The sequence below is a fragment of the Heteronotia binoei genome, chromosome 21, assembly GCF_032191835.1.
Source record: "Heteronotia binoei isolate CCM8104 ecotype False Entrance Well chromosome 21, APGP_CSIRO_Hbin_v1, whole genome shotgun sequence".
Taxonomy (NCBI): Eukaryota; Metazoa; Chordata; class Lepidosauria; order Squamata; family Gekkonidae; genus Heteronotia; species Heteronotia binoei.
Window position 1 is genome coordinate 23,280,714 of NC_083243.1, and position 27,963 is coordinate 23,308,676.

The 27,963-nt window shown below is 48.5% G+C and overlaps 1 protein-coding gene and 1 pseudogene across 1 annotated transcript in view; both read right to left on the bottom strand.

Moving 5' to 3' along the window:
* Window positions 1–27,963, bottom strand: part of LOC132590082 (heat shock 70 kDa protein-like) — a 283,440-nt gene that overhangs the window by 144,052 nt on the left and 111,425 nt on the right. The gene's annotated exons all lie outside the window — the stretch shown is intronic.
* The window catches only part of LOC132590081 (oocyte zinc finger protein XlCOF6-like), a 28,661-nt pseudogene continuing 3,979 nt past the window's right edge, over window positions 3,282–27,963 (bottom strand).

Consider the following 27,963-nt stretch of genomic DNA (forward strand, 5'->3'; position numbering starts at 1 on the left):
CACAATCTCCTTTACCTTCCTCCCCCACAACAGACACCCTGTGAGGTGGGTGGGGCTGGAGAGGGCTCTCAGAGCAGCTGCCCTTTCAAGGACCACCTCTGCCAGAGCTATGGCTGACCCAAGGCCATGCTAGCAGGTGCAAGTGGAGGAGTGGGGAATCAAACCCGGTTCTCCCAGATAAGAGTCAGCACACTTAACCACTACACCAAACTGGGGGAGTATTTACAGGGGGAGATTTGTAGCAGGAATTCTTTGCATATTAGGCTATACTCCCCCTACCCTGCTGTAGCCAATTCTCCAGGAGTTTACAGGGCTCTTAGTACAGGGCCTACTGTAAGCTCTTGGAGGATTGGCTACATCAGGGGGTGTGTGGCCTAATATGCAAAGGAGTTCCTGTTTCAAAGAAAAAGCTTTGAATATTTAACACTGCAAGCATACATTACAATTCAGACTGCAATTCTAAGCACACGTGCCTGGGGTAGCACTCCAAAGGGGTTTGTTTCCAAGTGAGCATACACAGGATTTGTCAGGATAGCCCAAGATAACCCAAACTTTTGGGAAGCTAAGGAGGGTTGGCCTTGGCTACTAGTTGGATGGGAGACCATCAAAGAAATCCAGGGTTTCTATACAGGGCAGGCAATGGCAAACCACTTCTTTTTGTCTCTTGCCTTGAAAACCCTATGGGGTCACCTAGGGTTGCCAATCCCCAGGTGGGGACAGGGGATCCCCCGGTTTGGAGGCCCTCCCCCCGCTTCAGGGTCACCAGAAAGTGGGGGGAGGGGAGGGAAATGTCTGCTGGGAACTCTATTATTCCCTATGAAGATTTATTCCCATAGAAAATAATGGAGATTTGATCCGCGGGTATCTGGGGCTCTGGGGGGGGGGCTGTTTTTTGCGGTAGAGGCACAACATTTTCAGTACAGCATCTAGTGCCTCTCCGCAAAATATCCACCAAGTTTCAAAACGATTGGACCAGGGGGTCCAATTCTATGAGCCCCAAAATAAGGTGCCCCTATCCTTCATTGTTTCCTATGGAAGGAAGGCATTGAAAAGGTGTGCTGTCCCTTTAAATGTGATGGCCAGAACTCCCTTTCGAGTTCAATTATGCTTGTCACAGTCTTGATTTTGTCTCCACCCCTAATGTCTCCTGGCCCCACCCCCAAAGTCTCCTGGCTCCACCCCCAAAGTCCCCAGATATTTCTTAAATTGGACTTGGCAACCCTAGGGTCACCTTACATTGGCTGCCACTTGACAATACCACCGCCATATCATGTAGGAAGACTGGTTTTAGATTGGTCAGAAAACTCCAAAGGCCCTCAGAATGCAAGGGAACTTCAAGAACGGAATGGAGAGGCAAACTGCTGAATTACAAATTATTATGAAACTTGGAACAGGGACTGAACAGGGATATTGGGTTGTTTAATTCTCATTACATATACTAAACCCACTTTCACCAAGTATAGCTCTATATCCACAGTATTCCAATGGATTTCTGTTTTAGAATAGTGTATCAGAATGTTTTTTTTAATTGACATACTCAAATAGGGATACTGGCTGTTTATCTCATTACATATACTAACCCATCTTCCATTATATTTTAATGTATTCTTTTTTCTAATGGCTAAACTAGGGCCATTTTTGCACACAGCTAACCTCGCAGTCACAATCCTGTTCCCTCCGCAGCATCCGGTTGGATTTCGCACCATCTGCGCTGGAGTTACAGGAAGTGCCGCGGCTTTTGCGTAGCAAACGTAAACCACTAAAACCCAGGGAACAGGATTGTGACTGTGAGGTAAGCTGTGTGCGAAAACGGTATAGAATTATGTTTATACATGTGTTACATGTTTAAATTGAACCTCTGAGATACCTGTGCCCTCATTTTAATCCAGGACTAACATTGCAACAAATTCTCTTTTATTGCACTTCACACCCAGGATACTTAATGAGTTTAGTACACGGACATCAATCTGCTATTCCAGCTTAATTACCCTTTGTTGTTGTTTCAGCCCAGTTAACATAAACTAACAAACACCATACCCCAATTTGTGACTCTTAATCTGCTAAAAAAACATTTCCATGACTCTGTATACTAACTCACTGCCCACTTTCTCTATATTTAGGACTGCTTCATTCCATATTATTGTCTGATGAAGTGTGCTTCTAGCACATGGAAGCTTACATTCTGAAGAAAACTTCGTTGGTCTTAAAGGTGCATCTTGACTCTTGCTTTGTTCTCAGAATCTGTGTTACTGATATATAGCTAGATAGCTGGGATTCATGTTTTCATTAAGAACAACTCCTGCATGTGGCTGTGGATAAACACCATTTTGGGCCTATGTTTGTCTGGGAGTGGTTGGAGGAGTCTCTTAAATTCTAGGCAGGTATTCCCTCTGTACCACATAGTTTCCCCAACCGCCTTAGACCACACTACTGCAAGAGAGGAGTCCAGGGAAGCGGGAAGGCATACAGTTGGCAAGGGTGCCAATCCTCCAGGGGTCTCCCAAAGGACTTTGGTCTCTCACAACCAGGTGCTGGGTTGGCAGAGGACCTTGAGGCCAGGCCTCAGAACTGGCAAGGGGGATTGGGAGTCCTGTTCCTCTCAGTAAGGAACCCCTAAATTGAGCAGGTGGCGGCAGCGTGCCCTAGTGGTGGGAAGATTAGTTCCCTTCAGGAGTTGGCAACTCAAAAGGGAGTTGATGGGACCGGGTCTGAAGGCAGAATTGGGCCAGTTCCATCACACTGGCAATCTAATGATTAGGGATTTTAAATTTTCCTGCTTTATTAAAAACTCTTATTATACATCCTTCCAGCTTTTTCTGACGCATCAGTGTAGCAATTGGCATTTGTGCAAAACAGACATTCTATTTCTGCAAGCTGGGAGTCAGTTAAAAGCCAAGAAATAACTTAGCGTTTTGATGGCCTCCATTTGTGACAAGAGAACCTCCCTTTTCTGTCTGAACGTCCAAATATTAACGCAAGACATTCATTCATGACACAGAAAGATGATGCTATTCAGTTACCATTTTGAAGGCTCATCATTTCGATCAAATTCAGCTACATCTGGGTAAATCACCAGGTTGGAAGCAATCCTTAACATACGAAATTGCCTTCTACTGATCAGACCCTTGGTCCATCAAAGTCAGTATTGTCTACTCAGACTGGCAGTGACTGCAGGGTCTCAGGCTGAGGTCTCTCACACATCTCCTGCCTGGTCATTGTTAAATGGGGATGCTGGGGATTGGACCTGGGTGACTGAATCTCTTTCCACACTCTGTGCATTCAAAAGGTTTCTCCCCTGTGTGGGTTCTCTGATGCAGCTGAAGGTTTCCACTCTGACTGAATCTCTTTTCACATACTGAGTATTCAAAAGGTTTCTCCCCTGTGTGGGTTCTCTGATGCCTTTGAAGAGTGCAACTGTGACTGAATCTCTTTCGACACTGAGCATTCAAAAGGTTTCTCTCCTGTGTGGGTTCTCTGATGCCTTTGAAGAGTGCCACTGTGACTGAATCTCTCTCCACATTCTGAGCATTCAAAAGGTTTCTCTCCTGTGTGGGTTCTTTGATGCCTTTGAAGAGTGCCACTCTTACTGAATCTCTCTCCACACTCTGTGCATTCAAAACGTTTCTCCTCTGTGTGAGTTCTCTGATGCCTTTGAAGATGGCCACTCTGACTGAATCTCTTTCCACACTCCGTGCATTCAAAAGGTTTCTCCCCTGTGTGAGTTCTCTGATGCCTTTGAAGAGTGCCACTGTGACTGAATCTCTCTCCACATTCTGAGCATTCAAAAGGTTTCTCTCCTGTGTGGGTTCTTTGATGCCTTTGAAGAGTGCCACTCTTACTGAATCTCTCTCCACACTCTGTGCATTCAAAACGTTTCTCCTCTGTGTGAGTTCTCTGATGCCTTTGAAGATGGCCACTCTGACTGAATCTCTTTCCACACTCTGTGCATTCAAAAGGTTTCTCCCCTGTGTGAGTTCTCTGATGCCTTTGAAGATGGCCACTCTGACTGAATCTCTCTCCACACTCTGTGCATTCAAAAGGTTTCTCCCCTGTGTGAGTTCTCTGATGCTTTTGAAGATGGCCACTCTGACTGAATCTCTTTCCACACTCTGTGCATTCAAAAGGTTTCTCCCCTGTGTGAGTTCTTTGGTGGTTTTGAAGAGGGCCACTCTGACTGAATCTCTTTCCACACACTGTGCATTCAAAAGGTTTCTTCCCTGTGTGAGTTCTCTGATGCTTTTGAAGAGTGCCACTGTTAGTGAATCTCCTTCCACACTCTGTGCATTCAAAAGGTTTCTCCCCTGTGTGAGTTCTTTGGTGGTTTTGAAGATGGCCACTCTGACTGAATCTCTTTCCACACTCTGAGCATTCAAAAGGTTTCTCCCCTGTGTGGGTCCTCTGATGCAGTTGAAGGTTGCCACTGTGATTCAATCTCTTTCCACACTGTGAGCATTCAAAAGGTTTCTCTCCTGTGTGGGTTCTCTGATGCTGTTTAAGATTGCTCTTGTTGCTGAATGTCTTTCCACACGCTAAGCATACAAAACGTTTCTCCCCTGTGTGGGTTCTCTGATGTTGGTGAAGAGTGCTACTCTGACTGAATCTCTTTCCACAATCTGTGCATTTAAAAGGTTTCTCCCCTGTATGAGTTCTTTGATGTTCTTGAAGATGTTCACAGCGACTGAATCTCTTTTCACACTCTGTGCATTCAAAAGGTTTCTCTCCTGTGTGGGTTTTTTGATGCTGCTGAAGATTGCCATTCAACCCAAATATCTTTCCACCTGCTGAGCTTTCAAACTGTTTATCCTCTTTGTGAGTTCTTTGACGCTGCTGAAGCTTGCCATTCTGATTGAATTTCTTTCCACACTCCGAGCTTTCAAAAGATTTATCTCGTTTTTCTATTCTTTGGTTCACTAGAATCTGTGATCTATATCTGATGTCCTTTCCATACTTAATGGACTGACTCATCTCCTTTCTGTTGCGCTTGGGGAAAAGTACATTACGCCTTCTTCCATTTCTCTTCTCAACAAAATGGCTGTCCTTCTTTCTCTGGGGTCTGCCTCGATTCCTTACATTTCCTTTCGAGTCTTTATTAATAACTTCATCTGGCAAACGCAGCTGTAGTTCCTCACACTCCTCATTCATCTGATCATCCTTTGCTGGAAAAAAAATAGAAGCATTAGTACCTGGGAGGGTAGGTAAGGGCCATCTGTGTGACGGCCCCTTGGCCTCGTCACACTTGACTAACCTTAACCAACCCACCTTTCCCCAGAACATTCCGGATTTAAGGATACCTTTCAAGAGCCACAGCTGAGCTCTTTCCCAGAAGGAGCTGCTGACTTTCCAAATTCCAGGCCCCAGAAGGCGTCCCTCCCACCTTGTCCAGTGGGGTTTATTATTCTACCAAACTAAGAGCTGCTTAAAAGTGAAGCAGAAACGTCCCATGGGCATTCCTTGCTTGTTGCCTTGACATAACCATGAAAGAAACCCAGTTTCTACCAGCTCACTTGGAAAGGAAAAGCTCTCCTGAGATCTTCTTGAGAAACTCTCCAGCCTTTCCTTGGATATGAGCCAGCTATCTGTCTCCACCATAGTCTCTGTAGCAAAATTTTGGACTAAGGAAGCCGTGGCCATAAGAACATAAGAGAAGGCATTTTGGATCAGGCCAATGGCCCATCCAGTCCAACACTGTGTCACACAGTGGCCAATATATGTCTGTGTGTACATACACACACACACACACACACACACACACATATACTGTGGCTAGTAGCCACTGATGGACCTCTGCTCCATATTTTTATGCAATCCCCTCTTGAAGATGGCTATACTTGTAGCCACCACCTCTTCCTGTGGCAGTGAAGTCCACATGTTAATCACCCTTTGGGTGAAGTAGTACTTCCTTTTATCCGTTTTAACCGGACTGCTCAGCAATTTCATTGAATGCCCACGATTTCTTGAAATATGAGAAAGGGAGAAAAGGACTTCTCTACTTTCTCCATCCCATGCCATTTATCTATAAGGTATCCTGAATAAACGTTAGCAAAAGCAGACTTAGGTTGCTTCCCAGAAACCACTGCAACATGGCTATTCCTGTCTTTCCCACACAGGCAGTGCCTGGCTGCTGTCCCCCCCCCCCCCCAGCTTACATTCCTTAAATTCTATGCTCTGTCTCTGGTTGAATGTCTAGAGATTAGTGTCACATCTCTCCTGTACGACCAGGGGCTCTGGTCTGGCTGACAACCAGTCGATGGGCAAAGTTTAAGGTTTTATAGTGCCATCATCGGGAAGGGTCTGACAACCGGCGCGCTCAAGAGATTCCCACAGGGAAGTTTTTATTTTGCAAAAAAAGGTATAAATTTTGTCAACGTTCCGTTGTGTGGCCGTCAAGAGAATTCTCTTTTCTGACTTCGGTTAAGCAGTGGACGCTGCGTTGAAGTTGTGTGCTCTGAGCTGGTCAGTTATTTTGCTGAAGGTTCAATCAAATACATTAGAGCATGCTTGTGTCTCCTTCTCTTCCTACCAAAACTTGGCTCTAGCCAGATCCCGTCCAGCCCGGTGAACTTAAGTGAGGCAGTACTCCAAGGGGAACCACCAGATAACATTTTTCCTCGCAACAGGCTCTCTTTTCATCCCTGTTTCTTTCTTAGAGAGGGAGAATGACGGTTCTAATAGGGGAAGGGCAGAATCCAAGCAAGAATAAAAGAATAATCTACCCCACATTTCCTCACTTTGTCCATCTCCCTTCCCAACAGCTGCTTTCTCGACATACCTTGCCGCCCTCTATCTTTCCCTTTCCCTTACCACCCCATCCCCCCATCCCGGGTCACAACACTGCCTTACAGCAGATTTCGAGCTGTCAAGCATGCATATTTTATGTGCCATGAAAGTCCACAAGATACAGAGCAGAACACCACTCTGGCCTGCCCTCCCCAACCTTTACAACTAAAGGGTGCATAATAGAGCCATCTGGCCAAAGAATGTTTCGGTTAGCCTTGCAGAAACAGTGGAAGGTGCCTCTCTCCCAGATTCACACAGCCAGATCTATCTGCTCTCAGAGAAAATGTGAAAAAGGGAGATGTTTGTATTAGCTTGCATTCTTTAGTCATAAAAGAGATACTAGCCTTTGAACCCGTGACTCAAATTGCACCTGTATGTTATCCTTTTGAAGTTTTCCTATAAAGTAACGATTCGAATCTGTATCCGTCATTACTTCCAAGGGTTTGTCCTTGACAAAGCTATGGAGTTTTTACATAAGAACATAAGAGAAGCCATGTTGGATGAGGCCAATAGCACATCCAGTCCAACACTCTGTGTCACATAAGAACATAAGAGAAGCAATGTTGGATCAGGCTAATGGCCCATCCAGTCCAACACTCTGTGTCACAAAAGAACATAAGAGAAGCCATATTGGATCAGGCCAATGGCCCATCCAGTCCAACGCTCTGTGTCACATAAGAACATAAGAGAAGCCATGTTGGATCAGGCCAATGGCCCATCCAACAACAACAACAAAGTTTTATTTGTATCCCGCCCTCCCCGCCGGAGCAGGCTCAGGGCGGCTAACAGCACCATTCAAGTTTCAATTATACAGAGATGAATAAAATCACATTCAAACATTATAAACATTTCAATTAAAATTCTGGTTAAGTCTTTAAAAATTAATTTAAATTAAATTGATAAAAGTGCTAATACTATGTTTGTTTTTTATGATGGCGGTTTTCATTAGCAATTTCCTTTTTCATCAGCAAAAGCCAGTCGGAAGAGGAAGGTCTTGCAGGCCCTGCGGAATTGTTCAAGATCCCGCAGGGCCCGCATTTCCTCTGGAAGTTGGTTCCATAGGCTCGGGGCTATAGAGGAGAAGGCCCAGATACGGGTGCTTTGCAGCTTCACCTCTCTCGGTCCGGGGGAAGTCAACAAGTTTTTCCCGGCTGACCTCAGTGCTCTCTGGGGTTCATATGGGGAGAGACGGTCCCTAAGGTAGGCAGCTCCTCGACCATATAGGGCTTTAAAGCTAATGACCAGCACTTTGTAACGGACCCGGTATATAACTGGCAGCCAGTGCAGTTTGCGCAGTCCAGGCTGTATGTGCTCCCATTTAGGAAGCCCCAACAACAGTCTAGCCGCTGCATTCTGCACCAGCTGCAGCTTCCGGGTTCGGTACAGAGGCAGCCCCATGTAGAGGGCATTGCAGTAATCCAGTCTTGAGGTGACCGTTGCATGAAGCACCGTTGCCAGATCTTGGCGCTCTAGGAAGGGAGCCAACTGCTTTGCCCGCCTTAGATGGAAAAAGGCTGACTTGGCAGTGGCTGCAATCTGGGCCTCCATTGATACTGAAGGCTCCAGTAAAACTCCCAGGCTCTTAACCCGTCGAAGACCGGGAGAGGTATTTCCCCTTCCCGAGCGCCCCGACCCAGACAAAGGACTTCTGTCTTCGCTGGATTCAATTTCAGCCCGCTCCTCCTCAACCAAGTTGCCATATCCTGCATGGCCCGGTCTAAATTCTCTGGGACGCAGTCAGGCCGGACGTCCATCAGCAGGTAGAGTTGGGTGTCATCTGCATATTGATGGCACCCAAGTCCATGTCTCCTGGCAATCTGGGCAAGGGGGCGCATATAGATATTAAATAGCATTGGTGAGAGAACTGCCCCCTGAGGCACTCCACAATCCAGTGTGCGCCTCTGGGACCGCTCGCCCCCAATTGCCACCCTTTGTCCCCGATCCTCGAGGAAGGAGGAGAGCCATTGTAGGGCAGACCCCCTCACCCTTACATCGGCGAGGCGGCGGGTCAGTAGCCGATGGTCGACCGTGTCGAACGCGGGCGACAGGTCCAGCAACATCAGCACCGCCACACCGCCCCGATCCAGGTGCCGTTGGAGATCATCCAGTCCAACACTCTGTGTCACAAAAGAACATAAGAGAAGCCATGTTGGATCAGGCCAATGGCCCATCCAGACCAACACTCTGAGTTACATAAGAACATAAGAGAAGCCATGTTGGATCAGCCAATGGCCCATCCAGTCCAACACTCTGTGTCACATAAGAGAAGCCATGTTGGATCACGTCAGTGGCCCATCCAGTCCAACACTCTGTGTCACATAAGAACATAAGAGAAGCCATGTTGGATCAGGCCAGTGGTCCATCCAGTCCAACACTCTGTGTCACATAAGAACATAAGAGAAGCCATGTTGGATCAGGTCAGTGGCCCATCCAGTCCAACACTCTGTGTCACACAGTGGCCAAAAATTTTATATATATATATATACACACACACACATATATATACACACACTGTGGCTAATAGCCGCTGATGGACCTCTGCTCCATATTTTTATCCAACCCCCTCCTGAAGCTGGTTATGCTTGTAGCCGCCACCACCTCCTGCGACAGTGAATTCCACATGTTAATCACCCTTTGGGTGAAGAAGGACTTCCTTTTATCCATTTTATACAATAAAGCAACTTTTGATTCAATAACAAAAGCTTGATTATTGAGAAATATTGCTGCTTGACACCAGCACCCGTTGTATTTCTCCGCATAATGGGCCTTATTACTGAATCCCAGCTAGTAAAAGGGGATTCAGTAATAATCATTTCCAGATCACAGTCAGAGCAAATGTTCGTAATACCGTCCAGGGAAAACGTATGTTAAAAAGGCTGGCAACAGAGAAATGAGGATCTGGCCCCTTCTGGAGACTTTCTGAGGGCCTCTCATCCCACCTTCACCTCAGTCCAGGACCCCTTCTCTAGCTTGGGTGTCAACTACACCACCGGCCACCGTTGCCTCTGGGCAAGTAACGCGACAGGGAATCAAAACAGCATATTGCTGTTCAGTGTTTTGATTCATGCCTCATCACAATGGCGGAATTCACACCTTTCGCGCCTATAAAAGGTCCTTACCCAGAGAGGCCAAATTCCCATAGTTCTCCAGCATGACTTCCCTGTACAGAGCTCTTTGGTCCGGATCCAGCAGGGCCCACTCTGCCTCCGTGAAAGGGACGGACACCTCCTCAAAGGAAAAGGGACCCTGGAAGAAAAAGCAGATTCCCTCCTCATCAGAGGTCAGGCCAGGCAGAGACTGCACACTGGAAGGGAGTATCTGGGAAGGTTTGGAAAGTAAGGCTTGGGGGAATGGCATGCAGACCCTCTCTTACCCAGAAACCTTCTAGAAACTGAAGGAGCAAAAGTTCCCCTGAGAAAGGAGGAGGGGCCCAGGTTGTCCTCTGCACATCTCATCTCTCCTACCTGGATTGGAGGTGCAGCAGCCGTTTCCACCCCTCTGAAAAGACGACGGCTCAACAGCATCTCTCCACTGCCTGTTCCTGAGACAAAGGAGGAATGAGGAGTGTTTTCTGAGACTTGCTATTCCATTGGCTTGTTTGTACCTTGCTTCGTGCCCCCCCTTCCCAGGGATGTGAAACCTGGCCCTCTGTTCACTCACCGCGTTTTTAATGAAGAAAAGAGCTGTGTTTCCCAAAAGCTGACGTTACAATAAAATCTGTTAGTCTAAAAGGTGCTACTGGCCTCTTTTCAAATTTTAAAATACTTTATACTAAATTCTGGGACCTGAAAGCCTCAAGCATTACAAAGGCTGCTGATGTATTTCGGAGGGGGTGGAAATGACGCTGCGCGACACATCACTGTTACGTTGGCCCACAAGTGACTTGAGCGCATCTAGAGACTCAAAGGCAGAAGAAGAAGAGACTGGATTTATACCCCGCCCTTCACTCAGGGTCTCAGAGTGGCTTACAATCTCATTCCCTTCCACTCCCCAGAACAGGCACCTGTGGGGTAGGAGGGGCTGAGAGAGCTCTGACAGAAACCAGTCTTGAGAGAACAGCTCTGAGAGAACTCGACTGACCCAAAGTCACTCAGCAGCTGCATGTGGAGGAGTGGGGAATCAGACTACGTCTCCCAGATTAGAGCCCACGCTCTTAACCAATACACTACACTGGCTAATACAAATGAGTTTTCAGAGTGTGCCTTCACAAACATGTTTTCAGCCAGATGCGACATCTGGAACATTTCAAGGACATTTGCACCTGCTGGAATGGCCTTGAGTCAGCTATAGCTCTGGCAGAGGTTGTCCTTGAAAGCTCAGCTGCTGTGAGAGCCCTCTCAGCCCCACCCACCTCACAGGGTGTCTGTTTTGGCAGAGGAAGATAAAGGAGATTATAGGCCACATTGAGCGTCTGTCTTGAAAGGGCAGCTTCTGGGAGAGCTGTCTCAGCCCCACCCACCTCACAGGGTGTCTGTTGTGGGGGAGGAAGGGAAAGGAGATTGTAGGCCGCTCTGAGCCTCTGTCCCTGAAAGGACAGCTGCTATGGGAGCCCTCTCAGCACCACCCACCTCACAGGGTGTCTGTTGTGGGGGAGGAAGGGAAAGGAGATTGTAGGCTGCTCTGAGACTCTGTCCTTGAACGGGCAGCTACCGTGAGAGCCCTCTCAGCCCCACCCACCTCACAGGGTGCCTGTTGTGGAGGAGGAAGGGGAAGGAGATAAAGGAGATTGTAGGCCGCTCTGAGTCTGATTCAGAGAGAAGGGTGGGGTATAAATCTGCAGTTCTTCTTCTTCTGCCCCACTTCCTAACTATCTGACAGAGCTTGTCCTTGAAAGGGAAGCTGCTGGGAGAGCCCTGTCAGCCCCACCCACCTCACAGGGAGTCTGTTGTGGGGGAGGAAGGGAAAGGAGATTGTAGGCTGCTCTGAGACTCTAGCCTTGAACGGGCAGCTGCTGGGAGAGCCCTCTGAGCTCCACCCACCTCAAAAGGTGTCTGTTGTGGGGGAGGAAGGGAAAGGAGATTGTACGCTGCTCTGAGCCTCTGTCCTTGAAAGGGCAGCTGCTGTGGGAGCCCTCTCAGCCCCACCCACCTCACAGGGTGCCTGTTGTGGAGGAGGAAGGGAAAGGAGATTGTGAGCCGCTCTGAGACTCTTCAGAGTGGAGGGCAGAATATAAATCCAGTATCTTCTTCTACCTAACAGGGTGTCTGTTGTGGGGGAGGAAGGGAAAGGAGATTGTGAGCCGCTCTGAGACCCCACAGCGTGGAGGGCAGGATATAAATCCAATATCTTCTTCTACCTCACAGGGTGTCTGTTGTGGGGGAGGAAGGTAAAGGAGATTGTGATCCGCTCTGAGACTCCTCGGAATGGAGGGCAGGATATAAATCCAATATCTTCTTCTTCTTCTTCTACCTCTGTTTTTGCCTAGCAACTGTCTCTTTGTCACCGCTAGAACCTACTTCTGCCTGGTTTCAGAGAGAGTCAAGGCCATAGGCGTGTCTGCTGATGTGTGCACCTGCGAAAGGGGCATGGGAACGGGTTTTGGCGGGAGGGATGGCTTCCTTGCGCCTTCGTATTCAAGCGGGTAACGGCGAGGGGAGAAAGGTATAAGACAGGGTGAGTCTCCACCGTGATTAGTTTTCACAAGAACCGTCTTCCTTGTGAATGTCAGTATATCAATAAAAGCCATATCACCTAATGACGAGTATTAGCAACTGAACGACCATATTTTAACTCTGGGCTGTGTGGGAAAACATTTAAATCCCACCCCCACCCCACCCCCGAACTCTCTAGGCAACAAATTCATGGGGTGCCCCAATGGTATATAGCAGGGGTGGCCAATGGTAGCTCTCCAGATGTTTTTTTTGCCTACAACTCCCATCAGCCCCAGCAAGCATGGCCAATGGCTGGGGCTGATGGGAGTTGTAGGCAAAAAACTTCTGGAGAGCTACCGTTGGCCACCACTGGTATATAGGCACAAAAGGCCCTTACCACAAGGGAGGGCATCTTGGACACGCTCCACAGCCTGCGCCCTCTGCCCTTGCTCCAAGGAAGCTCCTTCCGCCTCAGGGAACGTAGCTTCTTTCTTCCTGGATGAGGCCCACATCTGAAAAAGCAGCCAGGGAGGGGGGGAGGTAAGAGACTGGATGGAAAAGAGGCCAAGGAATGGATCCTGCCCCACTCCCCGACTCTGCACCCTTCCATCAGGAGACCTGGAGAGTTACTTGCAGCGATCAGGAATCCTCTAGAAGAAAATCTGGCAGGGAACCTTTAGAAAAAGGCCAGGTATCATTGCTTGAATTGGACGTATTGGAGGCAACCCCCTCACCTGTCCTGCCTGCCTCTTCTCCTCTGCCTGACTCAGGAGGAAACCTTCGGCCAGGGCCACCGCCTGGGAACTGGTCTCCGGCCCACATCCTCTGACCCAGTCCTGCATTTCCTGGGGCAGGAGAGTCAGGAACTGCTCCAGGATCACCAGGTCCACGATCTGCTTCTTGGTGTGCCTCTCCGGCTCCAGCCATTGGCTGCAAAGTCCATGGAGCTGGCTGCAAACCTCTCGAGGCCCATCGGCCTCACGGTAGCGGAACTGCCGGAAGCGTAGGCTGTGCGCATCTGAGGTCACGGTGTCCTTAGCCAGGCTCTCTGGCCCAGCCCTTTCCCGGAATTCAACACCACTCCCAGCTTGGAGGAGAAAGGGGCTTTTCCTTGCTCTCTTGCCAGTCCCAGGTCTTTCTGGATCCTGCTCTTCCATCTTCTGCTCCTTCTGTGGAGTCACCTCCATCTGTGGAAAGATGCCTTCGTTCACTTGACTCTGAAGAGAGGCTTCTCTCTGGGGAAAAGGAGAGACACAGACACTGTCACAAGGAAAATGGAGACTGGAAATACACCACCCGAAATCACAAACCTACATACGCTCAGGGGACACCTGAGAATCGCCCTGGCCGATCAGGACAAAAGAGTTCCTTGTGGTTTGTAGATCGGATGTAATATTATTCTGCTGTATCACATGCCAAGGGATTTTAGATGTGCCACCTTGTTTTTGGGGGGAAGTTAAGAGACTCTGTTGCCTTCTTAGAGATGTTACAAGCTGAGCCTCTCATTCCTTTGGCTCCGTCTGTCGTGGGGCCTAATTCCTGTGGGAAACCAGAAGCACCAGAGGGACCGGTGACCCCTTTACTATCTCAGGCATCTCTTCAAAAGGCCAGAAGTGTTAGGTGAGAACTGTCCCAGCACCCATGAAGGGGGGGGGACCCAACTCACCGTGGCAGAAGGACCCTTAGAATCATAGAGTTGGAAGGGACCTCCAGGTTCATCTAGTCCAACCCCCTGCACAATGCAGGAAACTCACAAACACCTCCCCCTAAATTCACAGGATCTTCATTGCTGTCAGATGGCCATTTAGCCTCTGTTGAGAAACCTCCAAGGAAGGAGAGCCCACCACCTACCCAGGATCAAGCCTGTTCCACTGAGGAATTGCTGTAACGGTCAGGAAGTTCTTCCTAATGTTGAGCCGGAAACTCTTTTGATTTAATTTCAACCCATTGGTTCTGGTCCTGCTGAGGCCACAGAAAACCTCATCTGCCACGTTGACGCCCACTCACCCAGCCTCAACAAATCCTTTTGGAGTTCCTCACAATCCTCTCTGGTTCTCACCACCCTGAACAATCTAGTGTCATCCGCAGACTTGGCCACTTCACTGCTCACTCCTAATTCTAAATAATTTATGAACAAGTTAAAGAGCATGGGACCCAGTGGAATGCAATAAAGCCCCCTTAGAATTCTAAGGAACCATTTCTGGGTTGCTAGGCAATCCCCAGGACGGAAGGCAACATGGTATAAGCATGATATAGCATAGCCCAATATCATCAGATCTTGGAAGCCAAACCTTCCTCTTGGAGACCACCAATGTAGGCTCTGCAGAGGAAAACAATGGCAAATAGGACTGCCATATCCAGCTCAGGAAATATCTGGGGACTTTAGGGATGGAGCCAGGAGACTTTCTCATTCCAAATAAATAAATAAATAGCAATACAGCAGTGCAATTTCACTAAATACAGTCTTCATACCTTCCTCCTCTTTTTTAGCTTTTTTTTGTTCCTCAACAAACACACACAAAGCAGCAAAAATAAATAGTTTGCATGTCCATCCTTTTGTGATCTCCCTGGGGCAATGGTGTAGATAATTTTACTCACCGGAGTTGCTGGATGTAACAATCTGCTGTATTTCAACCAAATTAAGGAGAGAGAGGTCTAGGGGGTGGAGTTTTCATCTATCCCATAATCAGGTTTTAGTTAACTCATTACTATCCTTTTTTCAAATTATCTCTTTACTATCCCAAACAGCTTCTGAAAGGAATGTAAAAGGAACAGAGAGACTGGGCTCTCTTGCTTCTTCTCTCACACCCATGGTTCTGCCTCCTCGCCCCGCTCCCCCTACAGCTTCAGTCTTGCTGAGATTTAAAGGCACACACAGACACCTTTCAAAACAGAAGCATCTTGCAAACTTCTTACTCTGCTTGAGATCTAAAGGCACATGGTGGCTGTTGGAGTGGGGCTTACCCCTGCTGGCCAACTGGCTGGCAGCAGAGAGGAGCCGGCAAAACTGGAAGGTCCCCCACCCAGACCTGGGGACTGGCAAGCCTAATGGCAAACCACCTTGACTTCTCACTTGCTGTCATGACTCAGGGGGGTCTTATCAATTGCTGCCACCACTCTGGTTCCCCTTGAGAAGGCCCAGAGTTCCCTCCCAAGCCCTTCAGGCCTCCTTTAGCTTAGGACAACAAATGGGCCTGAGGACCAGGCAGAGTGAACAACAGGGGGGGAGGGGGAAGGTTTATTTAAAAGGTCAGTGCAATAAAACAAACAAGGTGCATAAAATGGTTAAAGGGTCAAGGGAAAAATAACCAAATGCCCTAATATGTCTGAACTAGGGTTGCCAATTCAAGAAATATCTGGGGACTTTGGGGGTGGAGCCAGGAGCAAGGGTGTGGCAAGCATAACTGTCTGGCCATCACATTTAAAGGGACGGCACACCTTTTCAATTCCTTCCTTCCATAGGAAATAATGAAGGTTAGAGGCACCTTCTTTTGGGGCTCATAGAATTGGACCTCCTGGTCCAATCTTTTTGAAACTTGGGGGGTATTTTGGGGAGAGGCACTAGATGCTTTACTGAAAATGTGGTGGCTCTACCCCAGAAAACAGCCCCCCCCCTGAGCCCCAGATACCCGTGGATCAATTCTCCATGATTTTCTATGGGAATAAATCTCCATAGGGAATAATAGTTTCCAGCTGACATTTCCCTCCCCCCCCCACCGCTTTCTGATGACCCTGAAGCGGGGGAGGGCCTCCAAACCGGGGTATCCCCTGCCCCCACCTGGGGATTGGCAACCCTAGTCTGAACTTCCTGTCCCTAACTGTCTCAGTCAGACCTGGGCCTACTCACCCTCCCTCACAGGATGAGGGTCTCTCCCTGGCAGCAGCTCTTCCTCAGCTCTGCCTCCTAGGAAAAGAACACCCACTTCCTGGGCTTGGCCTTCATATATTCTCTTCCCAGGCCCCACCCCTCTCTGGGCCTGTTTCCCTCCAAAACCCTCGCTACCCAATCAGAGGGACAGAGGGGATAATAATAATAATAATAATAATAATAATAATAATAATAATAACAACAACAACAACAACAACAACAACAACTTTTTATTTCTATCCCGCCCTCCCCGCCAAGGCAGGCTCAGGGCGGCTTACAACATAAAATACATTATACATCAATTATACTTATAAAATCGTAATTAAAAAACAGATTACAGATTATATTAAAAATTAACAATTAACAATATGGTGCTATAAACATTAGATCTTCAATAGAATTCAGTAACTAAAAGCATTTTCAATGGCACTTCCTGGCATTGTCATTAGTTGAAGGCTATTTTGAAGAGGTGGGTCTTACAGGCCCTACGAAATTGATCTAAACACCGTAGGGCCCGTACCTCCTACGGGAGTTGGTTCCACAGCAGTGGAGCAGCAATAGAGAAAGCCCGATCCCGGGTGGCCTTCAGTCTGGCCTCCCTTGGCCAGATCCTGGGAGATGTAGGCTTTTCCCAGTAACTCCTAAGCAGGCTTTCCTGGGCCCTGCAGGCCTTGCTAGGCCCAAGATCACGACACTTGTCTTGGAAGCCCTTTGCCAGGGTTGCCATAAGTTGGTTGCAATTTAACAGAACTTACGTAAGCACTTAGGCAACACCTGAAATGTTCTCTGCTCTGAGCCTTACGTGCGCACACACACACACCTTGCTGGCCAGCTGATGATGAGCTTAAAGTATTCAGGATGAACTCTGTGCTTGAAGCCCTCTCATTAGCAGGCCCAAGGTGATAGGGCTGCCAGCTGAGCTGAGTTAGTGTGAGTTAGCTCACAGTTTTTAAGACTCTGGCTCACACCATTTTGCCTTAGCTCAGGAAGGATGGCCGTAGAGCAAACCAATTTATGCAGTAGCCAAATGGCTCGCTCTCAGCTTTAATGCCAGTAGCTCATGAAGTAGAATTTTTGCTTCAAAGCTTAGAGGCAGGATTGCTGGTAGGGTTGCCAAGTCCAATTAAAGAAAAATCTGGGGACTTTGGGGGCAGAGCCAGGAGACATTGGGGGTGGAGCCAGGAACAAGGGTGTGACAAGCATAATTGAACTCCAAGGGAGTTCTGGCCATCACATTTAAAGGGACAGCACACCTTTTCAATCAATCAATCACCTTTTATTTGCAGGCCCTGCGGAACTGTTCAAAGTCCCGCAGGGCCCACATTTCTTCTGGAAGTTGATTCCATAATTGTGGAGCCATAACAGAGAAGGCCCGAATGCGGGTACTTTGGAGTTTTACCTCTTTTGGCCCGGGGATGGTCAGCAGGTTCTTCCCTGCTGACCTCAGTGCTCATTTTTAAATGCCTTTCTTCCATAGGAAATAATTAAGGATAGGGGCACCATCTTCTGGGGCTCATAGAATTGGACCCCTTGGTCCAATCGTTTTGAAACTTGGGGGGTATTTTGGGGAGAGGCACTAGATGCTATACTAAAATTTTGGTGCCTCTACCTCAAAACATAGCCCCTCCAGAGCCCGCAATACCCGTGGATCAATTCCTCATTATTCCCTATGGGAATCGTTCTCCATAGGGAATAACAGAGTGCCCAGTAGACATTTTCCTCCCCCCCAACCTTTCTAAAGGGGGGGGGCTCCAAACCAGTGAATCCCCTGCCCCCTCCCTCTCTCTCACACACAAATACTTACTAGATCTTTTCCCTGCAGAACTCTATTTGCTGTGAAAATGAAAGCAAAAGAAAGGGAGGGGCCGTTCTCCATGGAAACTATTACTGACCCTTTCCAATGAAGCCCTTCCTGTTTACTGCGCAGCCTTAAAGGCACACATTTTACAAACGGATCAGGAGCTCTACAACTACATGATGCCTACACGCATGTTCTCCCCCCCCCTCGCTTCCGGATTTTTGGAGAGCGGGGGAGGAAGCTGCAAATTCGGGGGTCCCCCGCCAGGGTGGAGGGGTTGGGAAGCGTAATTGCTGGTAACCAGCAAACGTGTTTTGTTTTGTTTTGTTGGGGGGGGGAGGGTTTGAAGGGACTCTGGAAGTAACATCACATGAGCTGAGTACTGAGAGGTGATGTCAAGGTGCTCTAGGAATTACTCAATTTCTATGGTAACGTGATAAAGATCTGAGGCTATAACAGCCCGCCTCGCGGTCCAACTGGATCGTTTCTATAAGCGGCTTATGGTGACCCCAACCCCTCTTCAGTCTCAGTTCTTCCTTTTGATTTTTACCTCACGGCTACTAAACTCAAGGGGTGGGTATAATATGGATTTCTCAGCACTAGTCTCTTCGGGGTTTTTGCTTTGCTTTCAGATGATTATAGAATCCAACAGGTAGGGGACCACAGCAGCTTTGATAGATATTCCCAATATACAGGCACCAGAGAACTTTAAAGTAAACCACAGATCATATAGATTTCACTCTCCAACACTATTCTAGGCTGGCCTCTTGGGTGTAATGTGCACAGTTGTCCTTGGTGGTCTTCCAAATGCCAATCCTGCTTAGCCAAAACCTAAAAAGACATTTCTACCTACTGGCAGAAGAGCTCATAACCTGAAACCTCATTTTAAGAAACAAAATTTAGAAGATTTTGATACTCAGACCATTTCAATTTAGTTAAAAGTTTATTCTTCTATTTAAAAATAGACACACTGTCAACTATGCCATAAACTGACTGTATTTTCTCACAACGTGCTTGCTTAACTATTCTTGGAATCACACCATAGACCCTTTAAGTTAATAATTTCAAAAATGCTGCTGACATGCAATCTGATGCAAAGAAGGGCCTTGCTTGCTCTCTCAAAAAAGAAAGAAAACTGAATAAAGTTGCATGTCGGAGTCCAGCCCCAACAATATAATGGTGTGAAAAAGAAAGGTAGACAGGAGACAGATTTAAAGATTGCAAAGCGTGCTCGAGTACAGCTGCACAGGGAATGAATGATCCCTCAGCCTCTCCAGCACCTCCTTTTATTTCCTCATACATGTCATACTCCTTAACCAATAAGGCGTCGAGTACAATCTGCTCAACAACAAGGAGCACATGCATTCTGTACTTCTAGTTACATAGTATCCAATTATACCAACTGCCAAACCTTACACATAACTTCCCACAGTTGCATAGTCTTCTCTTGGTTAACCACAACTCTGGGAGCAAGAATTAAGATACTGCAGCACATACACTGGTTAGAATGAGCAACAGATTTCCACTGTAGGATTATTATTCACTATAATAATAATGCACAATCCTTTAAATGTGATCACATGGTCTCTATGCATGCACGGGGCAAGTGCAGAATCAAGACAGTGAAACTTGATCATAATATTTAAGAGAATACTGGCACATTCAGAGTTTCTGTAGTAATTCATTCTGCCTGCATTCTATTACATCCTATGAATGCAACAACTCCTAGTCATTGATCGCAGTACTAATATTATTGGTAATTTCAGGAACGTTATTTGTGGGCAGTGTAAAACTTTTACTCACTTTATCTTCCACCCTCGAATAACTATTGCAAAAACAACCTAGATTCTCCTTTCCTAAAACTAAGAAGTATTTCCTGATGCCACCCTGCCACCCCAGATCTGAGGACTCTCACATGCCTCTATTAAAAGATGCTCAGAAGTACTTTCCACAACTTCCAATGGCAAACAGAAAAGGATTTCACACAAACACACACACACACACACACAGACTGCCTTTAAAACACTATAACTCTTTTTTGGGTTTTGCTAGGGTGGCCATAATGTCTGAAGGCCAGCCAGGGACACCTTGGGGGGGGGGGGGGTCCCATTGTTGTGGGACCCAGGGGGCCGGTGCGGTGGCCCGCTGAAGCAGCCTGTCGGTCACTTCCGGGTTCCTGTCCTGCATCTCGACCTGTGTTATTAGTGACAGGCTGTTTCGGTGGGCTGCCACGCCGGCTCCCTGGGTCCCACAACGATGGGACCGATGCCACAGGGACGGGCTCGAAACACTCTATAACCCCTCAAAAGAACAGCAGTCTAGCTCGCTTCCCCCGAGCCCTGCCGCCATAAGCCTCAAGAGGGCTCATTTTGCGGCATCTCCCAGCAGGAGGGTGGCACCCGCACGGGACACATATCAAATGAAAGAGGGGGGCGCAGGGCTATCAGAAACAGCCGGCGGAGGGAGTCGGGAGCCCACCCCAATGGGGGATCCACACCCCGAAAGTGATGAAGGTGGCGCAAAAACTCAGTGGCCCAAAAACTAGGGGCTATCAGGAGGTCCAGTAGTGGGGCCAGGACAAGAAGCCCTCCCACTGTTGCCCCCCACTCTTGGAAACAGCAGCATACAGCAGTGGGAGGGAGTCTCAGAGTGGTCACAATCTCCTTTACATTCCCCCCCCCCAAAAAAAACAGACACCCTGTGAGGTAGGTGGGGCTGAGAGAGCTCTCACAGAAGCTGCCCTTTCAAGGACAACTCCTACGAGAGCTATGGCTGACCCAAGGCCATTCCAGCAGCTGCAAATGGAGGAATGGGGAATCAAAACTCGTTCTCCCAGATAAGAGTTTACACACTTAACCACTACACCAAACTGGCTCTCAACATTGTTATACTGAAGATAATTAAAAGCTGACAGCATTTAAAATAAATGTATATGTGTCATTTGGAGTCCTGTTTAGCCAAAGGCAAGCCATGGGGGGGAGGGGGGGACAGAATACAGCTCATACATAGTGTTACCAACCTCCAGGTGGGGCCTGGAGTTCTGGAATTACAAATGGTCTCTGAACTAGAGAGACCAGTTCCCCTGAAGGGAATGGGAATTTCAAAGGGCAGACTCCAGGGCATCATATCTCTGCTGCCTCCCTCCCCTCCTCTCCCCAAAACCTGCCTTCCCCAGGTACTGCCCCCAAATCTCCAAGAATTTGGCAACCCTAGTGTGTAGCCTAATATGCAAAGGAGGTCCTGCTACAAAAAAAGCCCTGACAGAAAGTATTAAGTTGCAGCCAATTTATGGCAACCTCATAGGCAACCTCTAATGTTCTTATAGACGGTGTGGCGGAACTGGCCCAATTCTGCATTCAGACCCAGTCCCACCAACTCCCTTTTGAGTTGCCAACTCCTGAAGGGAGCTTATCTTCTTCCCGCCACTAGGGCACGCTGCCACCACCTGCTCAATTTAGGAGTTCCTGACAGGAACAGGACTCCCAATCCCCCTCGCCAGTTCTGAGGCGTGGCCTCAAGGTCCTCTGCAAACCTAGCACCTGGTTATGACACAGACCAAAGTCCTTCTTTGGGAGACCCCTGGAGGATTGGCACCCTTGCCAACTGCATGCCTTCCCCCTTCCCTGGACTCCCCTCTTGCTGTAATGTGGTCTAAGGTGGTTGGGGAAACTATGTGGTACAGAGCGACTACCTTTTAAAAAGACAAATATTAAACACAACTATATACGGGCATTTTAAAATAGTGAACAGAAGAAATAAATCAAACTAGGTAAAAACGCTCCTTCTTTCCCTAATATATAATCTGCCCTGACCATACCATCCAGCACAGACTGACTCACCAATCCAACTGACTGAACTCAAAGCCCAATTCAAACTGCTGGCTTCATGCCAAAAACCTCCAATATCAAACCCAGTTCCCGCCCAGGAACTGGTTTTCCCTCCTGCAGCCTTCTGGGAGACCAGCCGGAAAGACTTCCTGCCTCTCTAGGAGGCCTCCTCAGAATTGCTGCTTCCAGACAGGAGGGAAGGGGGGGGAGGAGTAAGAAACTAGGCCGAAGCCTGACTCCAGTTTGATGGCCTCTTCCTGCCAACTCCCAGATAACCATAGAGTAAAATGGCATTTCTCCACAGGCAACTTTTAAGAGGGGATTGGATAAACATGTGGCAGGGGTCCATCAGTGGCTATTAGCCACATGGTATAATGGAACTCTCTGTCTGGGGCAAATGATGCTCTGTATTCTTGGTGCTCTGGGGGGGTGGGCAACAGTGGGAGGGCTTCTAGTGCCCTGGCCCCACTGGTAGACCTCCTGATGGCACCTGTTTTTTTGGCCACTGTGACAGAGGGTTGGACTGGATGGGCCATTGGCTTGATCCAGCAGAGCTTCTCAGCAACCCAAGACTTCCTTTGTGACCATCCAAGTACTAACCAGAGCCGACCCTGCTTAGCTTCTTAGATCTGACAGGACTGGGATAGCCTGGGCCATTCAGGTCACAGGCTAGCTAGAATAGCTCGCCACATTTTCCCTGGCTTTGGAAGACAACTGGAATTCATGACATGGGGAGGGACGGTGGCTCAGTGGTAGAGCATCTGCTTGGTAAGCAGAAGGTCCCAGGTTCAATCCCTGGCATCTCCAAAAAAGGGTCCAGGCAAATAGATGTGAAAATCCTCAGCGTGAGACCCTGGAGAGCCGCTGCCAGTCTGAGAAGGCAATACTGACCAAGGGTCTGATTCAGTATAAGGCGGCTTCATATGTCCATGACATCTGACTCTACCCTTCTCCTGACTCCAGGGAAGAGATGGGGTACAGGATTCCAATATGGGCCAAAGTCATATGGAAAAAGTCCAAAGTTTTCCAATGAGACTGCAGGAACAAACAATACTTCCCCCCTAACTCCCACTTAGGAGAAAGATGGGACCTTCTTCATGAAAGTTGTGCTCAGCTTTGGGGACATTCTACAGGCCATGTGAAAAATCATAAACATGTGTCTAGGTTCCCCTGACCTGACTTAGTCCTGTTCAGATGTTACAGTGAACACAAGTACATCTTACCAGTACATATGTATACCTGTTTGGAAGAAGGAGCCAACATATGTTCACTTTACAAATGAAATTTAGGGTTTCAATCACACACTGAACTGTGCATGCATTAAATGGAACATGAGAGTTACTCAGCGCTCAGCACACTCAAGGTTGTGCTGTAAACACATTGTACGCACATCCACTGTAACTTGCGAACGGGCCTTTTGACTCAGTCACATGTCAGCTGCAAGGGAGCTCATTTTTGTGGAGCGCAGGGCCAGATTTGGATTGGGAGTAGGGCTTTGTTTTTTTGAGCAGGAATGCAGTTCTGGCTAGCTTTGTATCGGGGTGTATGGCCTAATATGTAAATGAGTTCCTGCTGGGCTTTTTCTACAACAAAAAAGGCCCTGATTGGGAGTATACATGCAGCCAAAGAGAACAAAAGAACCGTTTCAGATTGGAAAAATAGCGAGGGTTTTTTTTTTTTTGCAGCAGTCTCTTTGAAGGAGGGAGGGAAGGGAGGAAGAAAGGAAGGAGGGAGGGAGGGAGGGAAAGGAGGAAGGAGGGAGGGAAGGGAGGAAGAAAGGAAGGAGGGAGGGAGGGAAGGGAGGAAGGAAGGAAGGAGGGAAGGGAGGAAGAAAGGAGGGAGGGAAGGAAGGAAGGCCGCTCCCTCCCGCCAGCCGCCCCCCCCGCTTTCGGCCCCCTCCCTCCCAGCCTGCCTGCTTACCTTCTTCCAGGGTGGGTGGCGGGCTGGCGGCCTTCCTTCCTCCAATGGAGGCCCCGGCGCGGTTGCGGAGGCCAGGAAGGTGGCGGAGAGGCCTGCGCGCGGGGGCCCGGCGGCGGTGGTGGAGGCTGGGGAGGTGGCGGAGAGGCCGGCGCTGGTCGCTGGAGGGCCTCCAGCGACCAGCGCCGGCCTCTCCGCCGCCTCCCCGGCCTCCGCCTGCAGAGGAGGCCCCCGCGCAGGGCCCGATGGCGGTGGCGGAGGCCGGGAAGGCGGCGGAGAGGCCGGCGCTGGTCGCTGGTCGCTGGAGGCCCTCCAGCGACCAGCGCCGGCCTCTCCGCCACCTCCCCAGCCTCCACCACCGCCGCCGGGCCCCGCGCGCAGGCGGCGAGGGAGGGAGTGTCCCTGCGTGTGCGCAGGGGCCCTGCGCACGCGCAGGCATGCTCCCTCCCTCACTCGCCGCCTTCCCCGCCCGCGCGCGTGGCCCACCGGCTCTCTGGTTGGCTAAACTGGGACCTCTAATGGTCCCGTATAGCCAGCCCGGGAGGCGGGAATTTGCTGCCGAAATCGGGACTGTCCCGGGCAACCGGGACGGTCTGGCCACCCTACCTGGGACCTTCTGCATACCAAGCAGGTATCCTACCACTGAGCCACAGCTCTCCTCTAAGCAGGTCCAGGGCTTTTTTTGTAGTAGGAACTCCTTTGAATGTTAGGCCATGCCCAGTTGATGTAACCAATCCTCCAAGAGTTTACAGTAGGCCCTGTACTAAGAGCCTTGTAAGCTCCTGGAGGATTGGCTACATCAGGGGGTGTGTGGCCTAATATGCAAAGGAGTCCCTGCTACAAAAAAATGATGAACAGGTCTACTTAGAAGTAAGTCTCGCATTATTCAGTGGGGCTTACCCCCAGGGACATGTCTTTAGGGTTACAGATCCCACTTACTTTGTACATTTATTTTTATTTTTTAATTTAATTCATTTATTAGTCTTCCATATACCTTAAGGAACTCGAGGCAGCTGATGACAGGAACATAAAAATACATAAAACACACAAAAAGCCAAGAGTTGAAATTACAATTTAAAACTGCCGATAGGCAGAAAAACTGAATGATTTGAATTCCAAAGTACTTTGTACATACAGTATTTACTCAAGTGCATGACTAAGTTCAGGGCTTTTTTTATAGCAGGAACTCCTTTGCATATTAGGCCACACACCCCTGATGTAGCCAATCCTCCAAGAGCTTACAGAGCTCTTCCAGGGCCTACTGTAAGCTCCAGGAGGATTGGCCACATCATAGGAGTGTGGCCTAATATGCAAAGGAGTTCCTGCTACAAAAAGAGCCCTGACTAGGTTTTCACAGGGTGGGATGTTGGCATCAAGTCACAGCTGATTTATGGCAACCCCATAGGGTTTTCAAGGCAAAAGATATTCAGAGGTTATTGGCCGTTGACTGGGTCTTCGTGGCAACCCTGGCCTTCCTGAGTGATCTCCCATTCAAATTCTGCCTGACCTCACTCAGCTTCCAAAACCTGACTAGCTTGGGCTATCCAGGGCAGGGTACACAGGTATGCCACCCTCCCCACAAAGGAGAACATTGTCTTACATTGCATACAAGGTACAATTATGTTTCATAGTAATTTTCTTGTGTGTATAACATTATGAAGGGGTCGTCTTACATTCAGAGTTGTCTTCCTTTCAAATAAATGTGATAAGCTGCGTTGTAGTCATTTTTCTATGGACTTCCATAGTTACCAGGCAATCTGAAGACAACTGTTGGCTGGTTCATGTGTTCTGTTCCGTGAGCTTGACAACATTGTGACAGGAGCGGAGGAAAAGAAAAATGCATACGTGGGTGAGATCGATCGGCACTTTCCTTGCTGCGTGTTGTCGGTTTTTGTTTGTTTGTACCAAATAGTTCTTGCCACTGAAAGAAGCAGCATTGCTTCTCCTCCTCCTCCTCCTCCATCATCATAATAATCAGGGGTGGAATTCTAGCAGGAGCTCCTTTGCATATTAGGCCAAACTCCCTGATGTAACCAATCCTCCAAAAGCTCTTGGAGAATTGGCTACATCAGGGGTGTGTGGCCTGATATGCAAAGGAGTTCCTGCTAGAATTCCATCCTTGATCATCATTGCTGTCATCGTCATCATCATCCAATAAGATTTGAGTGAAGTGTGATTTTCTCTCCCAATACTGCACTGTGTCTCAACTTTGGATCTTAGGCACTACTGTTCGGCAAAGCTAGTAGAAGGTGGAACTCATCAAGCCAAAATTAGGATTGCCAGCCTCCAGGTGAGGCCTGGGGATCTGCTGCTATTACAGTTGATCTCCAGACCACAGAGATCAGTTCCCCTGGATAAAAAGGCCGCTTGGGAGGTTGAACCCACCGCAGGCTCCGACCGTCCCCTCCAAAGCTCCAAGTATTTTCCCATCCAGAAAATACAGGCAACCCAAAGCCAAATACATTTCACCCATTGGTCAGATATGGCAGAACACCAGGCAGAGTTCAATAAATTTCTGGTTCTGGCTGACAGTCAGGTTTCAATGGATAAGTGGTGAACTCAGCTCAGCTTGGGTAAGTTCTACACTCCTGTTTATTGAGCACCTATTTTAACTTCACCTTTCCTCCAAGGAACTCCAGGTGGATCGTATGGTACTCCTTTCCTTTCATAAGAACTCAGTGAGGTAGGCTTGGCAGAGAGAGCCTGATTGGCCCAAAGTCAACCAATGGTTTTTCAAGGCTTCGCCTCCAGGACTTACAGCTCTTCTCTAGACTACAGAGATCAATTCTCCTGGGGGAAAAGGCTGCTTTGGAGGGTGGACTCTATGACATTGTGCACCAATGAGGTCTTTCCCCTTCCCAGGCTCTGTTCCCAAATCTCCAGGAGTTTCCCAACCTGGATCTGACAGCTAGGGATACCAGCCTCCAGGTGAGGCATGGGAATCTCCCCCTTTTACAACTGATCTCCAACTAGCAGAGATCAGCTCCCCTGGAAAAAATGGCTGCTTTGAATGACTCTGGCATTGGATCATGCTGAGGCCCCTCCCCTCTCCAACCCCCCCCTCTCCTGGGTCCACCCCCAAAATCTCCAGGCATCTTCCAGCACAGACCTGGCAACCGTACTGGCAACTCTACCCCCATTCTCCACTTGTAGTCTGGGAGACCTGGCAACCCTAGTTCTTCTTATGTTCTTAAGGTTCCAAAGTTTTTGAAACAATTTTTTGGGTGTAAATCTTGCAAAACAAGCTTTGCCTTTCAGAGAGCACTACCTTCAGCGCTTCCCAACCGATCTTCTCTTCTTTCAGGTAGCCCAGTTCTGCTTTATACCACCTCTCATTGTCATGGTGGCTCTTTCAAAAGCATGCCCCATGAGCCTTTGCTAAACATGCACATTTACACAAGCCTATGTACACATCAGCTATCTGCTAGTCCGATCTGGCCTGTCTAAGTATCTGCAGTCTACTAATCAGGCCCAGGACCCAAACCCTCCCCCCCCGGGTCCAGGCTTATATTAGGCTTCCCAATCCCCAGGTCCCAGCGGGGGATCCCCCGGTTTTACAGGCTTCCCCCCTCCCCCAGCCAGCTGGACGGCGGGGGAAGCCCCACCTCCATGAACAATTCCCATAGGGAATGATGGGGAATTGATCTGCGGGTATCGGGGGCTCTGGGGGGGCTGTTTTTTGAGGTAGAGGTGCCAAATTTTCAGTATAGCATGTAGTACCTCTCCCCAAAATACCTCCCAAGTTTCAAAAGGATTGGACCAGGGGGTCCAATTCTACGAGCCCCAAAAGAAGGTGCCCCTATCTTTCATTATTTTCTATGGAAGGAAGGCATTTTAAAAGGTGTGCTGTCCCTTTAAATGTGATGGCCAGAACTCCCTTGGAGTTCAATTCTGCTTGTCACACCCTTGTTCCTGGCTCCGCCCCAATGTCTCCTGGCTCCACCCCCAAAGTCCCCAGATATTTCTTGAATTGGATTTGGCAACCCTAGCTTATATTCATGTTACTTTCTAAAAGCCTCTGGCTTCTAAAGGCCTCTAGCTTTGCACCTTGCATGATGGAAGTTGTAAATTAAGGCTTGTCTGTCCAAGTCCCAGAAAACTGTCCTTTTCAGAGAGGCCGATCATCTCTTCCTTCCATTATCTGCTGGTAGCCCTTTCTTTGTTGACAATCCGGTATGACGTCTC